At 42.5% G+C, this 7,064-nt stretch overlaps 1 protein-coding gene across 1 annotated transcript in view; it reads left to right on the forward strand.

Moving 5' to 3' along the window:
• Nucleotides 1-3,412: 3,412 nt before the first annotated feature.
• The window catches only part of LOC126491474 (cytochrome P450 2B1-like), a 39,851-nt gene continuing 36,199 nt past the window's right edge, over nt 3,413-7,064 (forward strand). Inside the window, exon 1 of the mRNA XM_050127169.1 lies at nt 3,413-3,585. The gene's annotated coding sequence lies outside the window, so the exon portion shown is untranslated. The remainder of the gene's footprint in view (nt 3,586-7,064) is intronic.

Below are 7,064 nucleotides of genomic sequence, written 5' to 3' on the forward strand. Positions count from 1 at the left end.
CAGGAAATGAATGAGCAGTCTCCATTTACAAAACTAAAAATAATGCCTTACAGGATTGACCACAGGGTGATTTTATGGGCTCATTTTCTCCACTGATGTTCTTTCCTCTCAAATGATCTGAGCTTGTATCAAGTTGACATTAAAGCTACCCATCAGAGCTACCCAGAGGTTCCAGAGGCTCCTCTGCCAGGTTTCAGGCTCTCTCCTGCTGGCTCCCAATCTCCCCACTCCTGCATCTCTTGCTTCTCCTTCTATTTCTCTCAGGTTTGGCCATCACCAGCCAGAGATACCATGGGGACTCTCAAGAAATCTCATCTGCAGCTCTTTGGAGACTTGGGTCAGGAACTGCACAGACACACAGAGAAACACCAAAACCGTGCAAAACTCTTCTCTTACTTAAAAGTGAATACATTTACATATGAATCTAAGAACATATATATAGGCCTCCACAATTTAAGATTGTACATGCAAACACACCCCCAGATATGCAAGAGTATGTTAGAAAGCACTTCTAGACTCTAACACAGAAACATAGAACTCCATTTTCATATTAGAAATGAATAATATATATATGTGTGTGTGTGTGTATACATATATCACAGTANTATACATGCAAACACACTCCCAGATATGCAAGAGTAGGTTAGAAAGCATTTCTAGACTCTAACACAGAAACATAGAACTGCATTTTCATATTAGAAATGACTTTTTTCTATATAAAGCACATAGTAAACATGCAAAGGTGATGGGGGAGAGTCTTCTGTTTTGTGTTAATTTCATTGGTTAAATAAAGAAACTGCCTTGGCCCTTTGATAGGACAGAAAACTAGGTAGGCGGAGTAAAAAGAATAGAATTCTGGGAGAAAGAAGCTGAGTCAGTCAGTCGCCATGATTCTCCCACTCCAGACAGACACAGGTTAAGATCTTTCCTGGTAAGCCAGCTCGTGGTGCTACACAGAATATTAGAAATGGGTTAGATCAATATGTAAGAGCTAGCCAATAAGAGGTTATAATTAATGGGCCAGCAGTGTTTAAAAGAATACAGTTTCCTTGTAATTATTTCGAGTATAAAGCTAGCAGGGTGGTGGGACACAGCCCCGCTGCTCCTCACTACACACAGGTCCATGTCTGAGAAAATAAACAGACATAACTGAGCTGGCATATGTACACTCACCCTCAGAAATTGAGGCACATTACTCCCTATGACATTTTGTCTTGTGGATCTCAATCATGGTGTTCTTGCCAACATCTAGGGTGAAGGTAAGAAGATAGGGAGTGAGCAGGTCACTGACTGCCCAATCAGGAAGTATGGTAATCACACTTCTGGACAGTGAGGAGACAGGAGGTGGGGAACAACTAAAGTTGCTCAACTGGGTGAAGATTCAGGTCCATCATAAAAGTCCAGCTGGAGTGTACAGTGAAGTGGACGGTGTTCAGACCAGGACCATGGAGCCCAGTGTCCTGCTCCTCCTTGCCCTCTTTGTGAGCTCACTTTTTAGGAAGTGCATTTGAGTCACTCAGAATATCTACTGTATGGCTACACAAAAGCAGGTTTCTGAATAAATCACTGCATGGTTTGTTAAAGAACAAAGCTTACAGAACTGGAAAAGGGGGAGGGCAGAATTTCACTTTCAGGCAGCCAGTGTGGTCATTGATGCCTTGAATAAATGATAATTCCTGTCTGGACACCATTAAGCTAATGATGCTAAAACCCTAATATCAGCCTCTGGAGCAAACCCATCTCAGGGATTTGGGATGATATACTATTCAGTGGCAAGGAATTTTGAAATGGCACATTTGAGTCTTAAGGATAAATTAAAAATAAAATAAAAAAGGATGAGTTAGGGTTATATCCACAGTCACCATATTTATGTGTGTTTTTTTAAAATTTTTTTAATGTGGTTGTCTGTAAACAATCTGCCATGAATAGATTTTTGCATGAAAACATCACCACATAATTTTCTCAGGCCTATGAAAAGATCCATCAACTGGTTTATGAAAGGGTTCTGACACTGTTGTGGTATGGGGAGAGGGCATGTTTGTGGTTTTTACAGGATGAAAATAAATCTCAATTGGTATGGTGTGTGGAGCAGAGATATACCGATCCTGATGTTGCTGCTGAGAATCCAGAAAAGCCAGAGTGAGACTCATTGGGCCTATGTTTCTTTTCTTTTCTTTTCTTTCTTTTTTTTNAGACAGGGTTTCTCTGTGGCTTTGGAGCCTGTCCTGGAACTAGCTCTGTAGACCAGGCTGGTCTCGAACTCACAGAGATCCACCTGCCTCTACCTCCTGAGTGCTGGGATTAAAGGCGTGCACCACCATCGCCCGGCTGGGCCTATGTTTCTTATCCACCAATTTTACATCCTGCTGTTTGGTAAGGAAATGAAATTGTGGTCACAGTCAATGGTACACATCTGTTAGATTGACCCGCCACACAAGAGTTCCTGATTACTTGAAAATTTTCTCATGTTGGGTATGGTAAAGGAATTCCTGTATGTTTTGCAAAGAATATTGCTTTGGAGGGATGTCTTGGAGTGTTTCCAAAATTAATGATGGGAAATGATAAACAAAATACTTATTATACAAAGTTACTGTTTCCTCAAGGTAATTGGGTAAATGATACTTCACCCCTCAGTGATTTCCTCCATGCACAGAGGAACTGAGAGAGTCTAATAGAACTGTGTTGTGGAGAGGATGCACTGGTATTATCCCATTAAAATACAATATCACAGGGACTTCACAGTACACTCTTGACTGCTCTGGAAATCACGAAGACTATATTGACTCTTATCCTTTGTCTACACCAGAATCCTTGGACCAAGGACTGTCAGCTGGAATTTGGTATTCCAGAACAGAATTTCTACAGACTTATGCGTGGAAAATGGCTGCTGCCATGGGAAAAGTGACCGGACAATTCTGTTCTTCAAACCTGGTTGCCCCTGAAAGGGACTGTTTTGGTTTATGTAAAAATGACTTATGCCCTTTTGATGGGGGAGATAAAACTCTCTTTCTTTGTTTTTTTTTTTTTTGTTTGTCAAATCCTGATTATATATTAACTAATTTTATTTCTCAAGCGGATGATTGTTGTAATACGAGTGGCGGGGCTGCGTCCCCAGCACCCTGGCCGCCGGCTGCTTGGGTAGTTTATGCCCCAAAATAACATCACACAAACTGTATTCTTTTAAACACTGCTTGGCCCATTAGCTCTAGCCCTTACTGGCTAATTCTGATATCCCGATCAACCCATCTCTAATAAACTGTGTAGCACCGGTCTTACTGGGAAAGATTCAGCATGTCTGACCTGGCAACTTGCTTCATTGTGTGCGTCTACCTGGGAGAAGGGAGCATGGCCTCTCTGAGCTCACTTCCTCTTCCTCCCAGCATTCTGTTCTGTTTACTCCTCCCACCTATGTTTTAACCTATGAAACCAAGCAGTTTCTATATTACTTAACCAACGGCCTTCCTCCATCAAACGATCATACCTGCCTATGTTAAAACAACCTTTTTTGTAATGTTGCCTGTGAATGCAAAATAGCCATGGATTGATGACAAAGAATTGCAAGTAACTGAAGAAATCAAGAAAGCTGTAAGTAGACAGACACGTGTTGCTGGATTAGTTACAGCAGGAACTTCAGCTCTTGTTGTTATGCTTGCTACCACTGTGGTTGCTTCAGTGGCTTTATCTCAGTCTTTTCAAAATGTGGGGTTTGTTAATCAATTATCTAAGAATGTTTCTATGGCATTGGAGACACAAGCAGATACAGATGTAAAAATGGAACATACATTGAATGCCTTGTATGATGTGGTACAATGTTTGGGAGATGAGCTCCAGAGCTTAAAAACCAGAGCACAGCTTAAGTGTCATGTTAATTATGAATGAATATGTGTTACAGTTTCTGTGTATAAAGATAGTGTTATTGGTTGAGAGAGAGTTACAGTACATCTATAGGGAATCTGGCATGATACTATTGAATCCTTAGATTTGGCTAAATTACATCAAGAAATTTTGTATATGAAATAAGCTAAATTGGATTTTGATGCAGCAAAAGCAGCTGAAAATATTTTTGGAACATTTTTTAAATGGCTGTCCTATCATGCTCAGCATTTAACTCACTTCTTAGTAGTATTACAATCATTGGGGCTTGTGTTTTTTTTTTTGGCAAAATTTGAATGCCTATAGTTTTTGAGGTGATTATGAACTCACTGTAAAAAATGGGCTTGAAACATCATGGAGTAAAACTCCACACATATCCCTAAAAACTTGTTATCAGAGACTTGCAGTCAGAGATGGGTGAGTTTTCTTTGCCTTCTTTCAACTTAAGACAAAACATGAATTATTGGGATTCATGCTCGCATGATGGGTAAGATTGGAGAAAGGAACCACCAAGGCAGATGCAGTCTTCCAAGGGACTCTTTAAAAAATAAATGAAAAAGGAGAAATGTGCGGGGAGCTCAGTGTGACTCAGTCTCCATCTGGGGTCACTTCTAACTTAAAGAATCATTTGAGTTCAAGCTTGCCTGCTCTGCTTTTTCCAGGAACCTTGAGGGCTGTGAGTAACACCTGTGTTATCCCATAGAAAGAGCACTTTTGCCCAGATGGAAGAGCACATTTTTATACTAAGATTTGAGCTGGTGTATGCCAGCTGGAGGCATGCCTTGTTAAAAATAGGCGCTGCTTAGCTGGATGAGATAATGTACCTGCTTGAGCCTCCTCCCAAGGACACTGTAGGGACATCATTAGCTGACGGTACTGCCCTTCATTCTGACTTTTCCTCTCATTAGTACATGTGCTCGGTGAGAAATAGACTTGGGGCTGTTTAGTACTTACCTTCAGTCCTCCCTGTCTATCCTATGTTTCTGTCTTCATTTCTCTTAACTTAACATTTCCTCAGTCTCAGCGGCCTCTCCCAGGTTGCCCCAAGCTGATTTCTATCAGAGTGGGTGTTGACAGTTGTTGGCCACTCTCTCATCTCAGAGTTATTTCTAATCCCCATGAGTAGCATTCACTCTGCAGGTTAAGAAGTTTATTACTTGTCTTTTTGGGGATAGGGTCTCATTAGCCCAAGCTGCTCAGCACTCACTATGTAGCCACCATGCCTGGGCTATGCCTTGCTGATGATCAGACCCAGGACTTCTTGTGTGCTAAGCAGGTACTCTCTCAACTGAGACGTGTCCCTAGCTCAATATCAGTGTATTGTCACTATCCCTGTCTTTTTGTTGTTTATCCACTCACAGAACCCATAGGACGCTCTCTCCTCACCTCTCACTGTCCTTTGTCTGTCTGTCTCACATTCTGCTTTAGCAGGCTCTGAGCCAGACTGATCAGGGCTGACACCCGACTTTACTTCTGGACTACAGTGGCCCAGAGCAGGGTGTCAGCCACTCTGTGCTTTACTGTGTCCACTGAGAAATGTCAGAGGACAGCAGCACCGTAGGTATTTTCCTCACTTGAAAGATTAGTTCTTTGAGATTTTCATACCGTGCAATTTAATCACATTCACAGCCTCCAGCCAGCTCCTCCTAGAACCACACCCCTTCTCTAACCACCCAAGTCTGTGTCCTCTTTCTGCTTTTTAAAAACATTTCAAGTCTAGTTGGGGCAGCAACACCATCAGGTCAGTAAATGACTAAGTAGATTATTCTGTGCAAAAGATGCGATGCTTTCCCATCATGCTCTCTGGGCATGGAATGAGAAACTGCCCTGCCCAGTAAGAGGAAGATCGTGGGTTCATAAAAGTTCATGGTGGCATCTTGCCAGCTCATGAGTGTGTAAAGGTCTAGTGTACTTCTGGTCCTCCCCCATGGGGTCAAAGGAGTTTGTGTGTGCCAGTTTGTAGAAGCACTGACTTTTAGACTCAGACACAGCATACCTCTCTCTTTAGCCTTGTATTCTCCAGCCACACCCTAATCAGGATTGTCAGGAACAGGTTTGTTTACCACTGCAAGCTGCTGTTTGCTCATTTTAATAGAGAAAATGTGAACGCATTGGCCACACAAACAGGAGTTAGGGCTCAAGTCCCACTAAGAAGAACAGGATGCAGGTTTATCTTGATGAAGGAGACAGACCACTTCCTGCTAGTCCATAGTTACACATTAGAAGCAGCTCAGTTCCTTGAGCTCAGGGGATTGAGGAAGGACATAGATGCAGAGGAGAGAAAAAAGGTGGGGCTTTGGTGGGAGGAGGATGGAGAGAAAAAAACAGAGAACACTATGCCCCAAGGAGTAGAAAAAGGCACTCAGACAGGGAAGGATAAAGGCAGAACAAGACAGGGTGAGAGTGACCACCTCAGTCAGAGAGATGCAGGAGTCCATGGAGACAATCCTCCTAACAGCTGTATTCCTGTGTTATCAGATCCCTGCTTTACTGTCTTCTCTACCTCTTCTGCATCCTTCTCTGGATCACAAGTCAAAGTCGGACCTTCTCTGTTTCTCTCGTCTGTGTCTATGGTTGTTCCAGAAGAGAGGTAAAGGAGAAAGATACCACACACACACACACACACACACACGTGCACACTGACATGCACAAAATCAAACAAACACACACACATACACACACATAGAGAGACACACACATGCATATGTGCAGATTGGGTCTAAATCCAATTTTTAAAAATGTTCTTGACATTTGTGCCACTTTTGTGCCAGTGGGCATCTCTTGCAGGCGGTCATTACTGTACCTCACAGGGCTCATAGCTGGTGAGACTGATGGTTGCTCTTCTCCTCCAGTAGCACACAGAGCACCTTCTAGCACTGTGAACACTAGTAAGTCTGGGTGAAGCTTCCAGATGAGTACCAGATAGATTGCTCCATGTTCTTCTGCACTGTGAGAATGTGGTGTCTTCAGCAAAACAGGTTTACCATTATGTTGTGAAAGGCAACCAACAGCATTGGAAATAGACTCTGATGTTTTGGGTGGGACAGTCTATGAGACCCATTGGGCCAGCTCGATGAGATGTAGCCTCTTGGTCTGAGGGTTTTAAGGGTGGCGTTGATGCCTCTTTTGGTGTTGTCTTCCTCCTTATATGACAATGCCCTAAATTCCTTTAATCCATACATACATATATA

The sequence above is a fragment of the Alexandromys fortis genome, unplaced genomic scaffold (assembly GCF_014885135.2).
Source record: "Alexandromys fortis isolate MF-2015 unplaced genomic scaffold, M_Fortis_MF-2015_v1.1 scaffold_262, whole genome shotgun sequence".
Classification (NCBI taxonomy): domain Eukaryota; kingdom Metazoa; phylum Chordata; class Mammalia; order Rodentia; family Cricetidae; genus Alexandromys; species Alexandromys fortis.